General features: G+C 28.7%; 1 protein-coding gene across 1 annotated transcript in view; it reads right to left on the reverse strand.

Annotated features, from left to right (window-relative positions):
- The window catches only part of LOC145263659 (uncharacterized), a 43,325-nt gene that overhangs the window by 16,208 nt on the left and 1,341 nt on the right, over positions 1 to 25,776 (reverse strand). The gene's annotated exons all lie outside the window — the stretch shown is intronic.

A 25,776-nucleotide genomic window follows, 5' to 3' on the forward strand; every position in this document is an offset into this window, starting at 1 on the left:
GTTTCATCCTATTTTATTTTAAAAAATCTAAAAGTTTCATCCTATTTTATTTTAAAAAATCTAAAAGTTTCATCCTATTTTATTTTTAAAAATCTAAAAGTTTCATCACATTTTATTTAAAAAATCTAAAAGTTTAATCCTATTTTATTTTAAAAGATATAAAAGTTTCATTCTTTCTTATATTTTAAAAGATATAAACATTTCATCCTATTTTATCCAAAAAAATCTAAAAGTTTCATCCTATTTTATTTTAAAAGATACAAAAGTTTCATTCTATTTTATTTTAAAAGATATAAAAGTTTCATCCTACTTTATTTTAAAAAAATCTAAAAGTTTCATCCTATTTTATTTTAAAAAATCTAAAAGTTTAATCCTATTTTATTTTAAAAAATCTAAAAGTTTCATCCCATTTTATTTCAAAAAATCTAAAAGTTTCATCCTATTTCATTCAAAAAAATCTAAAAGTTTCATTCTATTTTATTTTAAAAGATACAAAAGTTTCATTCTATTATATTTAAAAAGATAAAAAAGTTTCATTCTACTTTATTTTAAAAAAATTTAAAAGTTTCATCCTATTTTATTTTTAAAAATCTAAAAGTTTAAACCTATTTTATTTTAAAAAATCTAAAAGTTTATTCCTATTTTATTTTAAAAGATATAAACGTTTCATCCTATTTTATTTTAAAAAATCTAAAAGTTTAATCCTATTTTATTTTAAAAAATCTAAAAGTTTCATCCTATTTTATTTTAAAAAATCTAAAAGTTTATTCCTATTTTATTTTAAAAACTCTAAAAGTTTCATCCTATTTTATTTTAAAAGATAGAAAGGTTTCATCCCATTTTATTTCAAAAATCTAAAAGTCTCATCCTATTTTATTTTAAAAAATCTAAAAGTTTAATCCTATTTTATTTTAAAAGATATAAAAGTTTCATCCTATTTTTTTTTTAAAAATCGAAAAGTTTAAACCTATTTTATTTTAAAAACTCTAAAAGTTTCATCCTATTTTATTTCAAAAGATAGAAAAATTTCATCACATTTTATTTAAAAAATCTAAAAGTTTCATCCTATTTTATTTTAAAAGATATAAACGTTTCATCCTATTTTATTTTTAAAAATCGAAAAGTTTAAACCTATTTTATTTTAAAAAATCTACAAGTTTTGTCCTATTTTATTTCAAAAGATAGAAAAGTTTCATCCTATTTTCTTTTAAAAAATCTAAAAGTTTCATCCTATTTTCTTTTAAAAAATCTAAAAGTTTCATCCTATTTTTTTTTTACAAATCTAAAAGTTTCATCCTATTTTATTTTAAAAAATCTAAAAGTTTTATCCTATTTTCTTTTAAAAGATACAAAAGTTTCATTCTATTATATTTTAAAAGATATAAACGTTTCATTCTATTTTATCCAAAAAAATCTAAAAGTTTCATCCTATTTTATTCAAAAAAATCTAAAAGTTTCATCCTATTTTCTTTTAAAAGATACAAAAGTTTCATTCTATTATATTTTAAAAGATATAAAAGTTTCATCCTACTTTATTTAAAAAAAAATCTAAAAGTTTCATTCTATTTTTTTTTTTAAATCTAAAAGTTTAAACCTATTTTATTTTTAAAAAATCTAAAAGTTTTATCCTATTTTATTTTAAAAAATCTAAAAGTTTCATCCTTTATTTTAAAAAATCTAAAAGTTTCATCCTATTTTATTTTAAAAAATCTAAAAGTTTAATCCTATTTTATTTTAAAAAATCTAAAAGTTTAATCCTATTTTATTTTTAAAAATTCTAAAAGTTTAATCCTATTTTATTTTAAAATATATAAAAGTTTCATCCTATTTTATTTTAAAAAATCTAAAAGTTTAAACCTATTTTATTTAAAAAAATCTAAAAGTTTCATCCTATTTTATTTTAAAAAATCTAAAAGTTTAAACCTATTTTCTTTTAAAAGATATAAAAGTTTCATCCTATTTTACTTTAAAAGATATAAAAGTTTCATCCTATTTTACTTTAAAAGATATAAAAGTTTAATCCTATTTTACTTTAAAAAATCTAAAAGTTTCATCCAATTTTATTTTAAAAAATCTAAAAGTTTCATCCTATTTTATTTTAAAAGATATAAAAGTTTCATCCTATATTATTTAAAAAATCTAAAAGTTTCATCCTATTTTATTTAAAAAATCTAAAAGTTTCATCCTATTTTATTTCAAAAATCTAAAAGTTTCATCCATTTTTATTTTAAAAAATCTAAAAGTTTAATCCTATTTTAAAAGATATAAAAGTTTCATCCTATTTTATTTAAAAAAATCTAAAAGTTTAATCCTATTTTATTTTAAAAAATCTAAAAGTTTCATCCTATTTTATTTTAAAAAATCTAAAAGTTTCATCCTATTTTATTTTAAAAAATCTAAAAGTTTCATCCTATTTTATTTTAAAAAATCTAAAAGTTTCATCCTATTTTATTTTTAAAAATCTAAAAGTTTCATCACATTTTATTTAAAAAATCTAAAAGTTTAATCCTATTTTATTTTAAAAGATATAAAAGTTTCATTCTTTCTTATATTTTAAAAGATATAAACATTTCATCCTATTTTATCCAAAAAAATCTAAAAGTTTCATCCTATTTTATTTTAAAAGATACAAAAGTTTCATTCTATTTTATTTTAAAAGATATAAAAGTTTCATCCTACTTTATTTTAAAAAAATCTAAAAGTTTCATCCTATTTTATTTTAAAAAATCTAAAAGTTTAATCCTATTTTATTTTAAAAAATCTAAAAGTTTCATCCCATTTTATTTCAAAAAATCTAAAAGTTTCATCCTATTTCATTCAAAAAAATCTAAAAGTTTCATTCTATTTTATTTTAAAAGATACAAAAGTTTCATTCTATTATATTTAAAAAGATAAAAAAGTTTCATTCTACTTTATTTTAAAAAAATTTAAAAGTTTCATCCTATTTTATTTTTAAAAATCTAAAAGTTTAAACCTATTTTATTTTAAAAAATCTAAAAGTTTATTCCTATTTTATTTTAAAAGATATAAACGTTTCATCCTATTTTATTTTAAAAAATCTAAAAGTTTAATCCTATTTTATTTTAAAAAATCTAAAAGTTTCATCCTATTTTATTTTAAAAAATCTAAAAGTTTATTCCTATTTTATTTTAAAAAATCTAAAAGTTTATTCCTATTTTATTTTAAAAACTCTAAAAGTTTCATCCTATTTTATTTTAAAAGATAGAAAGGTTTCATCCCATTTTATTTCAAAAATCTAAAAGTCTCATCCTATTTTATTTTAAAAAATCTAAAAGTTTAATCCTATTTTATTTTAAAAGATATAAAAGTTTCATCCTATTTTTTTTTTAAAAATCGAAAAGTTTAAACCTATTTTATTTTAAAAAGTCTACAAGTTTCATCCTATTTTATTTCAAAAGATAGAAAAATTTCATCACATTTTATTTAAAAAATCTAAAAGTTTCATCCTATTTTATTTTAAAAGATATAAACGTTTCATCCTATTTTATTTTTAAAAATCGAAAAGTTTAAACCTATTTTATTTTAAAAAATCTACAAGTTTCGTCCTATTTTATTTCAAAAGATAGAAAAGTTTCATCCTATTTTCTTTTAAAAAATCTAAAAGTTTCATCCTATTTTCTTTTTAAAAATCTAAAAGTTTCATCCTATTTTTTTTTTACAAATCTAAAAGTTTCATCCTATTTTATTTTAAAAAATCTAAAAGTTTTATCCTATTTTCTTTTAAAAGATACAAAAGTTTCATTCTATTATATTTTAAAAGATATAAACGTTTCATTCTATTTTATCCAAAAAAATCTAAAAGTTTCATCCTATTTTATTTTAAAAAATCTAAAAGTTTCATCACATTTTATTTTAAAAGATACAAAAGTTTCATTCTATTATATTTTAAAAGATATAAAAGTTTCATCCTACTTTATTTAAAAAAAAATCTAAAAGTTTCATCCTATTTTTTTTTTTTAAATCTAAAAGTTTAAACCTATTTTATTTTTAAAAAATCTAAAAGTTTCATCCTATTTTATTTTAAAAAATCTAAAAGTTTCATCCTTTATTTTAAAAAATCTAAAAGTTTCATCCTATTTTATTTTAAAAAATCTAAAAGTTTAATCCTATTTTATTTTAAAAAATCTAAAAGTTTAATCCTATTTTATTTTTAAAAATTCTAAAAGTTTAATCCTATTTTATTTTAAAATATATAAAAGTTTCATCCTATTTTATTTTAAAAAATCTAAAAGTTTAAACCTATTTTATTTAAAAAAATCTAAAAGTTTCATCCTATTTTATTTTAAAAAATCTAAAAGTTTAAACCTATTTTCTTTTAAAAGATATAAAAGTTTCATCCTATTTTACTTTAAAAGATATAAAAGTTTAATCCTATTTTACTTTAAAAAATCTAAAAGTTTCATCCAATTTTATTTTAAAAAATCTAAAAGTTTCATCCTATTTTATTTTAAAAAATCTAAAAGTTTCATCACATTTTATTTTAAAAATCTAAAAGTTTCATCCTATATTATTTAAAAAATCTGAAAGTTTCATCCTATTTTATTTTTAAAAATCTAAAAGTTTCATCCTATTTTATTTTAAAAAATCTAAAAGTTTCATCCTATTTTATTTCAAAAATCTAAAAGTTTCATCCTATTTTATTTTAAAAATCTAAAAGTTTCATCCTATATTATTTAAAAAATCTAAAAGTTTCATCTTATATTATTTTAAAAATCTAAAAGTTTCATCCTATTTTATTTTAAAAATCTAAAAGTTTCATCCTATTTTATTTTAAAAGATATAAAAGTTTCATCCTATATTATTTAAAAAATCTAAAAGTTTCATCCTATTTTATTTAAAAAATCTAAAAGTTTCATCCTATTTTATTTCAAAAATCTAAAAGTTTCATCCATTTTTATTTTAAAAAATCTAAAAGTTTAATCCTATTTTAAAAGATATAAAAGTTTCATCCTATTTTATTTAAAAAAATCTAAAAGTTTCATCCTATTTCATTTAAAAAATCTAAAAGTTTCATCCCATTTTCTTTTAAAAAAATCTAAAAGTTTCATCCTATTTTATTTAAAAATCAACTTGGCAATCTAGTGGGAGACAATCTCTTTTCTTTCCTAGAATCATTTTTCTTGCAGAAGAGATGTTGGTAGTCTTTGTCATTATTTCCATAGTACTCAACTAAACTCCAAACTCTCGTTCTAAAAACATTCACAGCAAGAACTCGTCTTCTTACCACCACTACAAAGAGCTTTCCTTTCTTTTTCTGTCTACCTAAAATTAAACAGTCTCTTTCCAAGAATCTCCCACAGATGGAACACATTAACACAGAACTGTTTCCTAGCAGACTACAACAAGGTCATTTTCAAGTCTAATGACAAATACTTGTCAACGCATTCTTTTAAATAATCAAATTGTGTTCATTTCATTTGTTTTCAATCCTTTCATGATTTTGTACACCATCGCATTAACCCTTGTTCTTAAGTGGCTTTTAGCCACGAGAAGTACTGACTAATTGGTATATATAAAACAAAAATAAAATAACTTCAGAATTTTGCGTGGAAATCATGAAGATTTTCATTTTTATCTACAAAAATTGAAAAAAAAAGATGGTCGTCATTAAAGTTTTTATTGCAGCCATTGACATTTGAAAATGATTTAAGCATTTAAAATGACAAATAGAAAGGCAAAGTAAGTATTTTTCAGAGAAGGGAGCCACAGTTCTAGAAAATAGGCTTTCTATGTAAGTCTTCAAATACATTCCAATTTCCATATCTAAACAATCAAGCCGAGGTCAAATGTAATCTTTACTTTTCTCTACATACGAGGGGCGTGCAACAAGTAATGCCCCTGACCCACTTCCAGTTGTCTGATCTAGCTGAAATTTTACATGTGCAATGATTTATATCTCTATGGATTATGTGGCAAATTACAGCTCTGAACTAATTGTGGTTTCTGTCTTACAGGTGTTTGAACTGAGTCAGATGTAAAATGGAGCCTGTTGAATGTCGAGCAGTGATCCGGTTTTTGTATTTGAAAGGACGCACACCACAGGAGACTTTTGATGAAATGAAAGAAACTTGTGGTGATAATGCCCCATCATATGACCTTGTAAAACGTTGGCATCGTGAATTCAAACATGGCCGGAAGTCTGTGGAAACACCTCCCAGACCTGGTCGCCCCCCGCCTTCTGCCATTGATGAGGCATCTGTCCGTCAAGTTGAGGCTGGCATTTTGGAAGATCGGCACATTACTATTCGCCAAATAGCCCAAGATGGCAAGATTAGTACAGGGTCTGCGGAAACTATCATTCATGACCATTTGCATATGCATAAGGTGTCTGCCAGATGGATTCCCAGGTTGCTCACACCATTCCAGAAGCGAGAACGCGTCGAGTGCTCGAGGATGAATTTGGAGATGTGCCAAGAAGATGTCAAAGTTTTTCAAAAAACTGATTACAGAGGATGAAATCTGGGTCCATCACTATGATCCAGAGACCAAAGCCCAGTCAATGCAGTGGAAGCACTTGGACTCACCACCTCCAAAGAAGGCAAGGTCATGCTCACAGTCTTCTGGAACCAGGATGGAGTAGTGATGACAGCTTTCCTGGCAAAGGGTACCACAATTACAGGAGCCTATTATGCTTCACTTTTGGGGAAATTAAGGGAAACTATCAAAATCAAGAGGCGGGGTAAGATCAGCAAAGGTACCCTCCTCCTGCAGGACAACGCTCCAGTCCACAACTCGCATGTCGCCAGATCAGAAGCACAGGTGTATGGTTATGAAATCCTTCCCCATCCTCCTTACTCTCCTGACCTTGTACCCTCTGACTTTCACCTCTTCCCAGCCATGAAGTTGTTTTTGAAAGGAAAGAGTTTCCCAGATGATGCAGCCTTGATTTCTGAAGTCACGTTGTGTTTGGAGGACCAAGCTGGGATGTTTTACAAAAATGGTCTCTAGAGCTGCATCAAACGATGGGAGAAATGCATAACTCTGGGTGGTTCCTATGTAGAGAAAGACTAATAACTGTGCCAAGTTTCGTTGCTCTACTGCTATGGGAAGTGGGTCAGAGGCATTATTTATTGCACGCCCCTCGTATGTAAGCACCTGTTTGTTGATGGTCGCCAAAGGAACTCCAACATCAAGAATAGAGGGATTTTCATTCAAAGTTTACTCCTCACAAGACGTGATCTGATATATATCCATGCATATTAACAACAAGTTGTGTTATGTTGTCATTCTTATAGCATTAAAAACCAATGTCTTTTCACACCTAATGTAATTTAAGCAAGTCTTATTTGTAGACCAATGTTAAAGCAATTATATGAATGAAAAGAGATTAAAATAAAGATTTGATAAAGGGGATATATTATCCAAAAGTGCTCAATATCCTAGATAGAGCAGGTGTATTAAAACACTGAATTACCTGGAAGAAAGAACTTATATGAGTTTTATAAATAATATGTTGCATACAAGAAAAGTACTTAAAGTGTATGTTTAAATGCTGCATTGCACTGAAGCAATAACGTGTTTAGAAGTAAAAAAACATGATGTTGCCCAGGAGCAATAATAATAATAATACAGTACTACATTTGGTAAGACATATATGTTAGTGTTCAATATCTTAGAGCAGGTGTGCATAATAATATTACACTTAGTAATGGATATAATACTGAATAGAACAATGCTCAATGTGCTAGATAGAGCTGATGTGTGTAAGAATACATTATGACACTTGTTCAGTGATATATGCTTAATCGGTGGTGATCAATATCCTTTATTGAGCCAGGGTGGATAATAATAAAGTATTACACTTGGTGAGCGACACATGCTGAATCGATAGGGACTGAATACCCTAGCTAGAATAAGTGTGCGTAATAATCTTAAATATAAATCTTACTATGCGTGTGTGTGTCTGTCTGTCTCCGTTTTTTAAATTGTATTTCCTCCTAGATGGATGGTCGCTTGACGGCGTGCAGTAGCTCAAAAGATTGCATATAGGGTGCAGAATGTTATTAGAGGTGTTTAATTGGTTAAAGCAATTGCTAAGGGATTCAATAAACTTGAAAGAAATGACAACTTAACGAGTATAGTGCCCATCGTGTCGTTGTGCGCATGCGCACGATCTGTAACAGACATTTAGTAAATTTACAAGTGTTTGAAGGTGGTTGTCTCTTTTGTGCAGTGGGTAGCGTCATCGATGACTAACAACAGTGATACGGTTTCAAGCTCCACCATAACATATTTTTTTGTGTGTTACATTCCGATATTCTGGACCTTTAAATGTTACGTAATAATTATAAAAGAACACTTTTATATAAAAAAATACGGAAAATGTTTTTGCTGTACATAACGAAAATGTCATATTCCAAATATATAGGATAGATTATATATCGGCTTATTTGTTACATTCCAATAATCACGTAAATAGATCCAGTAATGGAATTTTGTATTGAATTCATTCCTAAACTAATTAACTGATCATTATGAATTTTAAGGATATGTATAAGCTTATATATTTCTACATATTAGATTCACTCCTAAACTAATTAACCGATCATTATGAATTTTAAGGATGTGTATATGTTTATATATATGTATTGGATTCATTCCTAAACTAATTAACCGATCATTATGAATATTAATTATGTGTATATGATTATATGTTTCTATTATTGGATTCACTCATCAACTAATTAATCGATCATTATGAATGTTCAGTATATGTTTATATATTTCTACATATTGGATTCACTCCTAAACTAATTAATCGATCATTATACATTTTAATTATGTGTATATAATTATATATTATTGTCTTGGATCCATTCCAAAACTAATTAACTGATCATTATAAATTATATGTAATGTATTTGTATATGCCTATAGATGTCATATTCCAAAAGTCACATACAATGTTCACTTATTTTGTTAATGCATTTATGTATACAAGGAATTCTATCCAAGTAGTAAAACACTTGTACAGTATAGTACTCATATGAAAAACTTATGTAAAATCATTGAGTAGTTTCATCTTTATATTAGAAATAAGGTACTTGCACAGTATTCTACCCCAGAAATAATGTACTTGTGCAGTATAGTACTCACATGAAAAAACAAAGAATATCTTACCTGTGACGTACATAAGTTATTAAAACTGTAAATCCCGTTAAATATTCGAGTAGTATGACTTACATATGAAAAATAATGTGCCTCTTCCCCACAAAACTCAGATTAAAAAACAAATTCTTACCCCCTAACATACAGAAAATTCAGCACAACAGAAAATTTCATAAAAGTATTGAGTTCGTTCGTTTTTAAATTACAAAAAAGGTACTTGTACAGTATCTTACCCAAGAAATAAGGTACTTTTGCAGTATAGTACCCATGTCAAAAACAAAGGAAATCTTACTTGCGACGTAAATTAATGTAATCAAAACCGAAAATCATGTAACATATTAGAGTTGTATGACATTTATATAAGAAATAAGGTGCTTCTTTACTATAGCACTCTGATGTAAAAACAAACTCTCACTTGTGACACACAGAAAAGTTAGTACAAGAGAAAATTATGTAAAATTATCGAGTTATTTCATCTATATCTTAGAAATGACGTACTTTTACATTTTTTTCCCATATACGTGCTGTAAATTTCCTGTCCTAGGGAAAGTACAATTATTTCATACAAATAATACCTGTCCTAGGATACGTAAAATATTCCTTTGCTCAAGATGGCAAATGATACATAGACATCAAAAAATCCTCTATCCTAAGAATAACAGGCATGTTCAAAATTTTTCTCATTACCTTATACGGTCCCGAGAAAAGCCGGGTAGTCTTACTAGTATAAAATAAATAAATTTCCTACATGCTTGATGAAGAAGATGACCAGGAATATACTAAAACAAATATAAGTTTCACTATATTATTAAGAGAAAGGAGGAAGCATAAAAAACCAGGGATTCGAATCAAGTTTCGCTTTTTTTATACCAAAAAACGAAAGCAACATGCAGCGATCCGAAAATGTGGAATATTTAACGTTTCAAAGTCAGGCAAATTAAATAGACAGGCGACCCCCATTGTTAACTCATAGATATTATCATTTAGATAGTATATAAAAAGTTTTAAGAATGAGCGACCCCCCCTCCAGGAAAAAAGCCTTTAGTGGACATACACTATATATATAGAGAGAGACTAGCAGGGGGTACCCAGCATTGTCCAGGTGTTTGGAGGAGTGTGTGTTAAAAAAAAAAACGTTGGCCAGGCGTTGAGAGGTGTAAAAGAAAAAAAAACAAGTTTTAGTAGGAAGGTATGAACCCCGAAGCCTTGACGCGAAGGTGGAAACGAAAGGGAAAAAAAGGCAGACACCTAACCACCTTGGCAACAAGGGAAGAGGAATTGATAAATGTGTTAAAATAAAGTTTATAAAGTAAAATATACAGGTGCGAGGAAGTGGTGTGATGTTTGACCTAGTTTTGCGCTGCAAGCCAGTTACTGTTTCCCCCGCTTTTCGCTTTTCGAAGACGCGGTGAGCTGGTAAAAGTCAGGCAAATTAAATAGAAAGGTGACCCCCATTGTTAAGTCGTAGATATTATCATTTAGACGTGATATAAAAAGTTTTAAGAATGAGCGACCCCCCCCCCCGCAGAAGGCCTCGGAAAGAAGCCTTTTGCAGACATACACAAAAAGTGAACATACATACATACACATTTTGCTTTTATATATATAGATGATGTGATCGTTTTGAAACATCACATCAAACCAAAGAGAAAGAGAGAGGGGGGGAGAAAGGAAAAAATCCTTTATGACATTTAAATGAAGTATGAAATCAAAAAAATGTACTTCATAGATAAGATAACTCACTCGTAGGTAAAGTTGGTTATTTGAATAGCATTCAAATGTCCTACATCATGAATTAATTCTAGAAATGTCTTATCTCACGAGCAGCAATAAATGACTGATAATATTTTGCTAAAGTTGAGATTGCTCCTCTCATCCATCCTAGAATCATCAAGATATTTTGTTTCTATTTATAAGTTCTAGATTTAAAAGATTTCACAAAAACTAAAAATGATAAAAATGTGAAAATAAAACCTAGAATGTGGTGGACATGCACATAACAGGTTCAAGTTCCGCTGCGATCATGGCAGTATTTATTTTTTTATATATAGATAAGCTACCAGTGTATCAAAATTTGAGGATAAGGTTTAACAAGATTATCAGTTGGATACTGAAACAATTACAAGATTCAAAACGCTGGACAACTTGGTTAAAAATTGATTATTTAAGAGTTCACCTCAACAAATATTTGTTAAAATTTGATGTGAAAACAACCATGTTATAGTCTGTAGAGAAGCAGTCACGTCATAATGTGTTCCAAAAATAAGATTTTAGAAAGAAATTGTTTCCGGAAATTTCGTTTGGTTTTAGGTACACAGAGGAAGGAAGGGAAGTTCTTTGTAGTTGAGATAGCTAGTCGAGTTATTACTGTGAATGTTTAACAAGGAAGAATCAGAGATTAGAACCTATTCCAACATATTCCATGGCAGTAACGGTAGAGTAGAGAAAGAATAGGCAAATGGTGAGATCCTCCCCCCCCCCCATTAGATTGCAAAATTATTTTCGTCAAGAAACAGTACTTACTAATTGTACTTGGTGACATTCACCTACGATAGATTGAGCCAGCTTCTCTCATAGAATGTACAGCATTCGGATCAACACAGATTACGTGCTATGATCCATAGCAACCAAAGGCAGCCAGTTCTTAATTCAGCTGCAAACACTATGAATCTGTAGACAAGAGCTAAGTTCAATGTACCCATCATGATATGCAACCACATCTTCAGACTCAAAATCAATGCGAGTCAACCAATCTTTGTGGCAAAAAAATTATTCAAACAAGTTCCAAAGTTGATCACTTCATGATAGGAAGGATTTTTAACAATAGTAATCATATTACTATTCTCTTTATTTCGTCACAAGCAGCCTGCTAGAATGGAACTCCAGGATACAGCATTCATTTATCAACAAAAGCTTACCAAACAATTCTTATATTCTAGAGTTCTTTAATAAAAGTGGAGATGTTGATGTTGTTCATGGAACATGGTGACCCTTTCCTTATTCCAGATTCAATTTTAGTTATATGTGACCAGACACAGCCAAATCTTATAAATATAGTGATTTTTTTCCTCCATTGTTTAAATTTGAATTTAAATTTAAAAGTTTACAAAGTTAATACAATACAAAAAAAATTTTATTTTGTAAATAAATATTTAAAATCAACTGTGTTTTGACGAGATATGTCATCATTAGGCATTGAATCAAGTTTCCTTGCCTCGTTGCATGACAGGAGGAATGCGTAATTCACGTGAAATGATTTGTGATTTTTTTCTTTAATAATTTAAACATTTTTAAAGAAAATTGCCAAAGATCACGCCTTAATTTTCTAATGACACGTTGCCATGAGGAAAAAGAAAAGCAAAAAACTGATTTAATATCACATGAATACATTGATCTTAAATGTTTATTTGAAAAAATAAGTGTGTGATGGGTTGAGAGAGCATCATGCAACATACAATCAAGTTTAATGAAAACAAATGCTACTTGATAATTCCTTTCTAAAGATTCAGTATCATAAGATATCAAGCGGAAATAGTTGGCATCCACCCCTACATGTCAATGTAGTAACCAACAAGTCACCCTAGACTATTTTACATCATTTCTTTTATTTGGATTGCACAAACTTATATTTTATTTTTAGCTAATGTAATCCACAGGAAAAATTTTTTCAACTTTTCTTTTAAAAGTTTCCTTCCTCTTCTTTTCCTCTGTAATCTATGTCAATTCTAAAAGAAAATCTGCTAAGTGAACTTAAAAACATGTTTTTAACCTTAATAAAGTTGTTTTTTGTTTTTTTTCAAAAGCTGTATTATTACCAGAGAAATACAAAAAAATCATTTAAATCTTTATCATCAATTGTTGTATTTTTTAATGAAAAACACAAAAAAAAAAAAAACTTTTCAATTTTAACTGTAAAAAAATTTTTCATGATTCTTGTCATCAAAAAAAAATAGTCGTCATCGTATGGTGAACGATTTTTCGTTCATTATTTTTTTATGTTGAAAAATCATTTCGTTTGGATTTTGACACCAATTCGTTTTGCTTCGACTGTTTTTGTGTGTTTATGTAAATGTTCAGAAGATGCTGAATAAAATGGGAGTTTTGTTTGGTTCAAAAGCTGTATCAGTATCAAAGGTTCAATCCTTACTGCAGTCGATATTAATCATGAATAACTTAAAACTTACACTCATCTAAGTACTGACCGAGCTCAAAATTGCTTAACCTTTATAATTTAATGAGAAACGGTTCATCATCGTATTTAGTTGAAACATTATCGTTTCTTTTTTTTGTATATATACACTTCACATTGACAAAGGGTAGAAATACATTCTTGCAAAACTACTTACATCGATTCACCACCTGAGGTGTGATGGGTGCGGCAAGGTAGGAGGAGGGGAAGGGATGGGGGCGGAGGTGGGTGTTCGAGATTTGCTTTCAAGACTTTGCAGACAGTCACTCATTTTCTCTCTGCTCGATAATAAGTCATTTTGCTGACGTGCAACGCATACATACACAGCATTCCACAGATGACAAGTGGCCCGGTTCTCTCACAGACGCACATGTCTAAATATGCCCGAGACGAAGGAATGCGCACAAAAAGGAGACATGAGAGAAAAGAGATGAGAAAAACGTAGTTAATCATGTGGCGAGTCAGAAAAATCAAGCACAAGATGACCAGGGGGTGAAGGAGGCGAGTCGGTGGATAGATATTCCTGCTAGAAAAATATGATTCCTCATACAGTTCTGCACCACTTTTAAGTGCCCTTAAAAAATCTAAATATGATACCAAACCTTACGTCTAGAATTCTTACTCCAAGTTTGATCCAAATCACCTAATTTTGATTTTAGAAAATATCTCAAATTTTAAAAGAATCTTAAAAAGAAGCTTAAATCCAGAAAATCTTGTTTAATTGGTGCGACTATGGATAAAATTCGTGACAATCTGAAATATTTGAAGTTTCAAATGAGCCGCTATGAAATTTTTTTTTAAAACTAGCTAAATTTGAAAGTTAAATAAATTGTAAAAATCCCTTGAAAGATAAATATTCATTTCCTGCAACTATTTCAAAAATAATTGTCTAAGATACTGAATTAAAAATAAATTATTTTATTATCCCCCAAAAGCAAGTTTAGAAACCGACCTTCGCCCAATCAAAAGAAAAATTGCAATATTAATTTCTGTATTTTTGAAGGTTATAAAAAAATATTCATTAAGTACTCCTATTTTGTTGCAATAAAAGGAAGTGCTTATTTAAATATTTTTTCAATGTATACAATTAAGATTTTAGTTTTATCTATAAAGATTTTAATTTAACTTTCAAATGAAGAGCGTTTTTAACAATAGTAAACCATATTATTGGTTAAAAATTCCCAAATTCAGTTATATTTTAAAAAATATTGATGAAGTCTGTTTATCAATGTTTTTTGTTAGAATTTGATATAGAACTATTGCAAAATGCCTACAGCGCTAAAACAATAATTAAATAGAATATGGCAAGTCGGATACAAATCCTGTCTTTTTTTTTTTTAACAATGTTGCCCATCCATATGTCTCCAAATTAAACGTTCATAAAAATAATCTTATTATAAATTATTTTTTTCCTCTGGTTTCATTTTTTTTTAATTTTCAAGATTATAAAAAGATTTCTTCCACTGATGCATACGCGTTCAAGAAAAATATAATATTACATATGAAATTTTCAAAGGAATTGTTATCATTAAAGTCACATGAAATGTTTTTTTTATAATTATATTATTTTTTTGTTAAAATATTGAATAATGATCAATATAGTAATCAATTATATATTTCATATATATATATATATCTCATGATTCTTTGAGGGGTACAAAATTAATATATTGCAATCATGAAATGAAGACTTAAATTCATGATTAAAAACGTTTAAAATAGTCAACGAGGTGAAAAGAAAAAAAAAATGGGGAGTCAGCTGACCGGTTTCGCCCTCAAAGCTGTATCGAGGGATTGGTTTTGGAGAAAAAAAAAACGGATGAGAATCGAAAATATGTACAATAAAATCATGTTGCATTACGTTATGTATGGAAAAAAAAAAAAAAAATGGGGGAAAGCGTTTAAATACAGCAATGTTATATTACTCAAAGATTCTAGAGACTAATCACGCTGTAACCCAAGAGGCATTCCTTCTGCTTACAGAGGGAAGGCTTTCTCAACCGAACGTGAACAGTCTCCAAGATCTTTAAATGAAATAAGGAGTGAGCATGACTCAGGATTGAAAAAGAGTTTGTGCTAAAGTTTGCTGCACAAGACGGGTTTTTTATAAGATGGTCAGTAATTGAAGACCCATATGTTGTTTGGTATATCCCATTTCTGATTTTGGTAGGTATGTGTTATTGGACTCTTCCATCCAATCTTAATGTTGTTTGACCCACATAGTTGGCACTGCAACTACATTCAAAATTGTAAATTATATTATTATTATGATGGGAGGACATCTTTTTGAGAGGATAGCATTAACATTCTCGTAGAGAACACAACACGTACATTTGAAGCAAAATAACAATTTTGCACTGTTGAACTGATTTGCTTTGCAAATTTCTCACCTACTGTCCCCAGCCAAGGTAAACGCAGATATACTGGACATCGACTTTTTCCTTTGCATAACTGACTTAATCACATCCAGAGGATACCCATTTTTGGATAGGATTTCAGTAATTATTTTTAATTCCTCATCCAATTTGGATTTTGAGCAGATCATAAGGGCATGATGTGCTAGGGTCCAAATTAAATTTATCTTACATTTTCGGGGGTAAAATGAATCCCAGCGTGTATACAGTCCCGTGAATGTAGGTTTACAGTATGCTGATGTAGGTAACTGGATGGGGTTTTCGTTACCAATACATCGAGATAAGCTACGACTCTCTTTCATAAGTATACTGTAGCGCGGGATGCATCCTATCAGGTAAGGAGAAAAAATTATTTGCCATTATTTGATTATTGAAGAGGCAAAATGTGTTGCCCACATAGCGAAAAATAGACCAAGGGTTTCATGGGTCCAGAGAGCAATTGCTCTTCATGGAAACCCACGAAAATATTTGCCATTATTGGACCAAAAACTGAACCCATTGACACACTACCTATTTTCCGATACATTACACCGTTGAAACTGAATTCAACAGATGTAGTGGCAAATTTCATCAGCTCAACGAATATACTTTCAGAAATGGAAGGGAGGAGATATCTGACTACAATATAAAAAATCTCTACAGATATCTATAACTCTAAAATTGGGACACAAGTAAACAGTTTGCTAATGTCATAAGAGCACATAAATTTATTAACAACCTTAGATCTTAGAATAAAGTCTGCAAAATGAAATGAATCTTTCAAACAATATTTGCTGCAATGTTTTAATACTGGTTGTAAAATATTAAAGATCCATTTTTCAACTTTATGCTGTGATGGCCCCACCATAGATAAAATGGGCCTTAAGGAAATACCTACTTTGTGCGTTTTCGGTAAACCATATAATCTAGGACAGATCGATCCTGAGGGTCTAATCTCACTAGCTATGCTCGATGGAAGTATACCACTTTTAACCCACTTAATTTCTTTTGGAATTTGGTTTCTAAAGAGGTTGTACGATCATAAGTTGTGACAGGGCCCATTTTTATAAATTTCTGTGTCATTCAATATGGTAGACATTTTGTCGGCAATCATGATAATCTAGTATAACAACCCCTGGACCTTTATCTGATTTAGTAATGACTAACGATTTATTTTTCCGTAGAGTTTTAATAACTGCATAAATCCCTTTACACCATTTAAACTCTGAATGGGAAATTAGTGTACTTTATTTTAAAGATTTTTAATCATCAATTTAAGTCTTCCCTTTATGATTACGTTTATATATATATATATATATATAGATATATATATATATATATATAATATTGGATAATTGAACAATGATTAATTCAATGATAATATCATTAGTTTGAGAAATTAATTTTTCTTGAAGTCATATTGATTTCATTAACACAGACTGGGTTTTTTTCATAATGTTCCTGAAATATTAAAAAAACAATTTTTTTAATTGTTTATATTTACGATATTTGTGAGTTTTTGTTTTTTTTAGTACTTTAGTGAAAATGTTTTTTATTTACACAAAATAATACATTTTCACTATGAATTTTTACAAGATAATGGATTCATTATATTCTGTGATACTGGAAATTTAAAAAATATTGGTTGATTTCCTGAATTTTGGGAAATTTTTAAATGAAGGGAAGGGGTCAAAATGTTTATACATTTTAGGGATCGACTATTCATTTTGTATGTACCTACTTAATACTTTCTCTAAGTCTTAGTTATTCACAGAGGCATATTTTGTTTAAAAACACATTTACAAATGATTATTTCTGCTCATTTCAAATGATATATTTCATGATATACAAAATATCAGTGATTTTTACACTTTAAAAAATGTAACAATGAGGATGGGGGTGGGGATAGGGCACCCGATTTACCCAGTTGTTAAAAAAAAAAGAAAAAAAAAGAAAAAAAAAAAAACGGATTTCGGGTACCATCAGCGAAACGATGAACAGAAAAAAGAAGAAAAAAAAATGACTTGTGCCAGATGCAAACTCGCATAATCGAAGTTTGTAACCAAATGCTTTTACCGATGTGCCAACGATTACACAGATGTGTTAACATCTTAACATTTAAAATGGAAGAAAGTAACAATTAGTACATATGCGGTTTGCAAATCGCGGCAAAAGCAATCCCCCCCCCTTCAAACAAAACAATGTTTCTACACAAAATAATGGACAAGTTTTTCCAACTCTTTGATATTTTTAGTCCAAGAAATTGCTCTTTCTAACGATGCTGAGTTGGTACCTGTACGATGTGTATGAAAAAAGTTTTTAGCAGATGTACAAACACACATACAACACACTAACACACAGACATTTCTTTATATAATAGATTTAATAAATAAATATTTATATCCACAGACATGTGCTGGTTTTGGCTCATCAGCGTGGCTACATACGATCTACTCACTCGTTCAATTTAATAAACATAGTTTACATAGTTTCTCATTGGAATGCATAACATGACCAAACAATCTCAAGACTTTATATTTGATGATGGAGGATATTGATGGGATGTGAGTGAATTTTCGCAACTCTGCGATACTGATGCGATAAAATAATTTATGATCAGTAATGAAGCATGTGATGTAGTTTTGATAAATTTCTACTTTCAGACATAATTTTATGGTCCAGTTGACACATTCAAATCTATATCAAGTTACAGGAAGAATATATGCATTGACAAAATTATCCCATGTATATAGGGAAAATAGCACAATACAATTACAAATAAATAACACCAAACATTAATTTATCATAACTTGTTAAAAAATAGTTATGCAAATAAGGTATACAAACATCCGTGTTTGGATCTTTACCATTTACTATATATTTGTTTTGTGCTATTGATTCAAATAACATAGAGCTGTTTTGATGGTAATGTTAGTATGAAAAATGCAAAAAACATTCATATTTATTCATTTACAAGTAAAATATTTAGTTTTAAACATTTGTCTTACATAAAAAAAAAAATGTAATTCAATTAGCTGTCATCTGCTTCTTGTTTACACACAAAAATCACCAGTAATACTATTTCTACTTCATTTAGATTGGATGAATTACCTCCCTTTGAGTTAGTACATGTTTAGTAGTGTTACAGACATGCTAATAGAATCTTCTACTTCATTATAAAGACCCATGTGTATTTTCTTGTCTATCTGACTAAACGTGAAAGGTTTCTCCACCCTATGTTAAAATCAAAACCGGTTATGCTTATTTAATTCATGATAAAATATAAGATTTTAAAATACTGTATATACAGTAATTTGTAAATACACAATAAACATCTTAATTTGCATATTTATTTCATAAACAGCTTTGAATAAATGAATAATATATATTTTTTTATTTGCATTGCCATATTTTCTTGTACGCAATAGTTTCATTGATAGTAAAACGTTTGTTATGCTAAGAACAGATACTACACTTTGAAATATTTGTAGAAAATATTTTTTTTAAATTACTTTTTAAAGAAATTAGGCACAAGGCCATCAAAAGTGTGGGAAAAAAGATCATCTTTGGTCCAAAATGATAAGCATAACTAACATTTCAGTCTTAACTAACATCTCCGTCACCACAATACCACATTAACTTTTCTTGCCCAAAATTGTTAGAAATTTTATTTTTAAAAAACTATATTTATGTACAAAAATTTATTGAAAACAGATACGGGTCTTTGATTTTACCTAAAAAGCCAATGAACCATAAAAAATGTTTTTATGACAAGGCAATTTTAAATGAACGAAAAAACAAAAACTAAATTTATTATTGTATTATCTTTTGATAGGGGAGACTCTGTTCTATTGTCATAGGATCATCCTCTCAGGAATTACCTCCCACATTTTGATGGGTGTTTGGGTAATCTTCCCACATATTACATCCTTCTTTGAGAGAAGGAAATACTGCAATATCTTATCATGAGGCCATACTCACAGGCATTATCTTCTTTTTATGGTGGGATCCTCCCAGATATTTTTTTTTTATGAGGATGAATAGTGTACTACCTATTCCATTGTCATAATATAATTCTTTCAGTTGTTTGCAGGTTATTATAGTAAATGTTTATCCACCATGATAGTATTCTCCCAGGCTAGCATATGGTTATGTGACTGGACAGAGTACATATTTGCTATTATATAAATAAATAGAAATTCATTCTTTCAAACAAAAGTTAGTGAGTAAAACAAAAAATGCCATCTCCTATATAATAAAATGACTGCAGAAATTCCTCTCTGGACCAAAGTATCATAGGTTTGCAACAATAGATGCCACATAAAAATTCAATACATCCAGCCTAATAGCCAATATCTTATGTAGCTTTCGAATACCATTTTATGCACAGTCAGCCATGATATTAAAATGCTATATTGCATCTGACGAGCAACACCATCGCAATTGCAACATCTTTACAGGAAGAAATCCCTATTTTTCTCACTATTTAGTCCCAACACTGCTATCGGTTGCTACCAAGACCAATTTACATTTTCCACAGATACTGTGATTCCACCCATCATAATTGGCTCATTGACACACAGACATAACATAATCCTTCCGATTTCCGATTCATAAATAATAACGGTTCCCTTGCCAAAGTCTGTCCGTTCTGATTGGCTGGTTGCTGAAAATTCTCATATTCCAGAATTCGATTCTTATTAACAAATGAACAGTTACTAAAATTAAAACGTTGTCACTAAGAGACATGTATTTTCGCATAGTGTTAAGTTCATTACATATGCTTAGATTATTACAGTCGTGGGCGTGTGATACAAATCACTCTAATATTTGCTTAACCAAACTGAGCATCATCAACGCATGGCTGGGTACAGCTATTTAAATATAAAATATTTACATTCGAACAGTAGTCATTGTATAAAAAAGGAACTAAAATAAAATAGGCTAAAATTATTTTTATTTTTCGTTAAATAATTCGTAGATGTTAATAAAAAATAGTGCTTATGCACTTATGTTACCGTGATATTTTTTAATATTGTATTTACAAGTTTTTACAGTTGTGTGTGTGTGTACGATATAAATTACTAATATTTGCTTTAACCAACTGAGCCACGCATGGCTGGGTACAGCTAGTTTCAAATATTTAGAAGAAGAGAGAAACCAAATTATCTTTTCTTCTTTCTTTAGTGATTGATAAATTTTTTTATCTTTCTTCATAAACTTTACTGTTTGAGACATTTCTTTTTTTTTTAACTTCAACAAATGAGATGTTTTTTTATATATTTGTGCAGTCACAAGCAAAACAAAGAGAGCATCACGAAAAATAAACAAAGCCAATATTTCTTTTAGTTTTTTCACATATCAGGAAATCTAAATTTTTGGAGAAAAGAAGTGTTACTTGCAAAATATCAAAAAATGTTCCGCCATCCCAAATTTCATTAATACTAGTGAGGGGTACCCGGCGTTGCCTGGGTGTTTTTCAGGGTAAGTGGAAAAAACCTGAAAATGTGAAAAAAAAAACCAGGTGCCCATGAAAAAAAAAACGAAACCTTCACGATGCGCAGTTGGAAAATAGTAAAGTGTTAAAAAAAAAACAGGTGCGCATTTTTGATTGATGTGACGGCAATAGGTATTCAGCAGTTAGCATTTTGTGCGGGACAGTTTTGAATGAGGTGAATAAATCGGTTTGTTTGTTTGTTTTTAAAAACCCGCTCCCTGTTTATTAGGAGGAGCGAAATGAAAGCTACAGTCTGATATGACAAAGTCGACATTGAACAAACGTTACTTAGCTCTCTTGAGACAACTGGCTTTCGGCCTGTGATTAGAGTCGAGTTTCGCTTTTTTTTATACCGAAAACCGAATGTAACGCGTGCCGATGCAGGAAATGTCGAATAATTAACGTTTGAAAGTCAATAAAATTAAATAGACAGGCGAGCTCCGTGGGTAACTCTGAGATATTACAATTTATAGATGATATAAAAAGTTTTAAGAAGTTGTGAACCGAGCAAGCGCTTCTCTGAAAGAAGCCTTTTGTGGACATCGAGGAAAAACGTACATACATACATACGTACATACATACATACATTTTCGCTTTTATATATACAGATTAACAGCAAGTCTTATATTGACTGATATTTTAAATGAAATATCTTTTTCACTATCACTGTTTTCTGCATTGCTATCAACCTTCATACATACCCATATAGTATAAATAATCAGAAACATTTTATGATGTACTTGTTTACCAAAAAATACAGAAATTCATCCAGTAGTTTGTTTTTTTTACAAAATAAATTCAACCTCCAACCGTACGCAGAATATCGTTACCATTATCATGATATTTAAGGGAGATAATTTTGTTTAAACGCGAAAAAAATGGAACAGTTTATAGCTCTTTAAAGCTTAAATTATCTCCCTTGACTTTTAAAAATGGTGGCCATTATTGTACGCGCAAGTGCACACAACAATGTCCACCACTTTTAACATAAGGAATTACATTGCTTAATATCCAGAAAACTACTTATTTACGGAAAATTTAAACACTATATTTGTTTTCAGCATATCCGAAAATCTGTAAAGTCGTCATTTTAAAGGAAAATATATATATTTTTTTTTTAATGGCGATGAGAAACGGTCCCTTTTTGCTTAGTCATAAAATTTGATGGTAATCTGGAAGAAAAAGAGAACCTGTTTCCTCCGTTTATCTATAGGTGGCGTTACTGTCTGTCCACCCAGTTATGGAAGCACAAAATGTTTATAATGGCACCCTTGAAATAAATATATATATATATATATATATATATATATATATATAACTACTTCATTTACTCACATAAAATTAATATACGTAAGTATTGATTTATGCGTAAACTTTAAGTATTTACTTCAAACGTGCTCAATTAGCAGTATCAGAATTTTGGGGAAATTTTCAGGCGAGTCGCCATTTTGAATATACACCTATATTTCTATCAGATTTTAATAATAGTAAAACGTAATTTAAACCTGTAAATTTTATTTCAATAAAACGAGCAAAGACCAAATTTTAATATCATAAAAGCTTTAATAGAGAAATAAACAATTTTATTTATTTTTCCTTCGATTTCTTCACTTAACATTTCACGGAATGTCGAACAAAACACTAGTTGAATCTTACGATATATTTTTTAAATGGCAAAATATATAACTTACCTGGTTAATGAGTAAGATATGCTTTCTTTTAATCTTCCTGTATGAGAATTTATTCATATTTATGTATTATAATCCATGTATTTTTTAAATGGAAGGATTTTTCCAACACACATCGCGATCACGCGTGGCTTTCAAGCAACTTGTAACGACACCGGAAGTGAAAAATTATCTCTTACTTATGTACGGAGGCCTATAAGTGTAAAAAAAAACACTAATTCAAAAACCTTAATAATCTCAATATTGGATTATATTCCTTCAAATTTTCCACTTTTAAAGGTTTTCGGAGGCGCTGAAAACGGAAATAACCATTTATATATACGGCAAACGAAACTAGTAGTTTCCAAGATAAAAAATTTTACAAATGGTCACAAAGTGGGGGGTCACTTTTCTATAATGATGCCACATTGCAATGAACAGATTTGGCCGTAATTTTAAAGGAATTTTCGAGGGTGGCTTCATATTGACCCTATATGAATAAAGGGTGGAATTCTTCATATTTACCCTATATGATTAAACAAATATTTAATGTAATAATAACAATAATAACAAACCAAAACACGTCTTCTTTATAATATAAGTTTGTCTAAAATATTATATTCGGTTTATTGGAAAGAACATAAAATTTCACATTGACCCTGAAAATATCGTAAAAATAGAATCAATAGAAAAATTTTGATAGATTTTTAAAGTTTAAAAATTGAAAAATATTGAGTTCGGAAAATTCATTACTGTTTTTTTAAAAAAAAATATATATATTTCTATTACTTTTAAAACAACTGTAATAGTTTATTTTGGAAGTATAATCCATAAAGAAAATAAATAACCCACTTTTAACAGAGAAATTACGAGATTTTTATATTGTATTCGCAGTTTCGTGTTAGGAGTGTCAAAAATTCCTACAAAAATTCTGATACTCACATAGATTCAAAAAAGTTGTCAAAAAAACAAATATATAAACACAAAGGCAAGATAAGTTACTTTTCTACCTAACTGGATATATTTTTTGTAGTCAGTTACGTTTTTGCCTGATTTAAGGGAGATAACTTGTCCTTTTTTTTTATTTTTGTGCCTTTACGCTATCGTAAATAAAAAACTGGGAGTTTTCATTTTTTCATTAACACGAATTACGATATGACGCAGATATGCAATGTTATTTTTTTTTTTTTAATATCTTAAAGAAATACCTGAATTTTTTTTTTTATTATACTATAAATCTGCATTATCCGATTTTGTCTTTTTTTTTATATCGAAAAAAAGGAAACCAGGAATTAAATATAAAAATATAAACTGATCGACCATTAATTACTGGAACATTCTAAACAAAAATTAAGCTTCCACGTAAAAAAAAAAAAAAAAAAAAAAAACACGTGGTTATCGAAAAAAGAAGGATTTAAATTTTGGACTTTACCGGTAAATTTACAGAAAAGTGATATTTTTTGTTGTTTTAAATTTGAGTATTTTATTTATTCATGTTTTATCTTCAATTTGTGATATATAAAACGTGCCGAACAAAATTAATTATTAAAATTCTCATAGACATTCCAAAATGGGGGGGGGGTGAATTTATAAAACAACGTTTGTCTAAAATATTATATTTAGTTTATCGGAAAGAGCATAAAATTTTACATTCACCCTGAAAAAAACGTAACAATTGAACGAATAGGAAAATTTTGATAGATTTTTAAAGTTTAAAAATTGAAAAATATTCATCTCATAAAAATCAATTGATTTCACTACGTAACAAAATGGCTTCCCAGAGCGCACACACGCACTTTGTAAACAATGTTTTTTAAACAATGAAAAATAATATTTCTATTATTTTTTAAACAACTTAAATAGTTTATTTTGGAAGCATATTCTATAAAGAAAATAAATAACCCACTTTAGAAAGAGAAATTACGAGTTTTCTATATTTTAATCGCAGTTTTCTGTTAGGGGTGTCAAAAATTCCCCCAAAATTCTGATACTGCTAGTGCTCAATACGTAAGTAGAGCTAGTCAGTAATTCATAAAATATATATGGCGATTAAGCTACACTGAATATTCGGTATTTCATCCACTCTAGGATTCGTCAGGCTTATGCGCGAATTCTGTGGTTGTTTCTCGTTTTTATGTGGTCCTCTTCTGTTGAGGATTTTAGTTAGCCAATCAGCTTTCTAGTATCCACCGCGCCCCTTCCTATCAGCCAATGGGTATGCATTTTATCGAACAAACGATCTGTTTTGGAACTAGGTTAGTGGTTTAAGGCAGACCTTTTCCTCCTTTTTTTTTTTTCTTACGTATATATAAATATACATATGTGGACACATATATTTGCACATATATATACATATATATATACATACATATGTGTGATCGTTTATGTATATTCATGTTTATTTAATTTATTTATTTATTTTATTTTCTATTGTTTTTGTTAGTTTTAAAGCTATTTTGTATCACTATCCTAGAGTAAGTTTTATTTTGTGAACAGTTATTTGCTATTTCTCTTCTACAGTTTAATAGATTTTGGGGTTCTTTAAAGTACAGGATAGCAAATTTTTCATGAAGGCATAATTTACATGGGTCGTCTAAATGCCTACACGTGGTAGCTTGTCTTATTATTTTCCATTCGACTACCGGCGAATGTCCGCTTTCTTTGAGTTCCCAGTATTTATTCGCTAGTGTTGTTTTTATACGGTGTTTTTTATTGTTGAATGTACTTTTGTGGTCATAGTATCGGGTTTTGAAAGCTAAGGAAGTCATGCCTACGTAATATTTCTTGTTATTCGGGTTTTCTTTCGCAAATATTGTTGCTTGATACACTACGCTTTTTGTTAGACATTTATCAAGCAACAATATTTGCCAAAGAAAACCCGAATAACAAGATTTTTTTTTT

Source organism: Euprymna scolopes, chromosome 39 (assembly GCF_053919585.1).
Source record: "Euprymna scolopes isolate OS-2025 chromosome 39, ASM5391958v1, whole genome shotgun sequence".
Lineage (NCBI taxonomy): Eukaryota > Metazoa > Mollusca > Cephalopoda > Sepiida > Sepiolidae > Euprymna > Euprymna scolopes.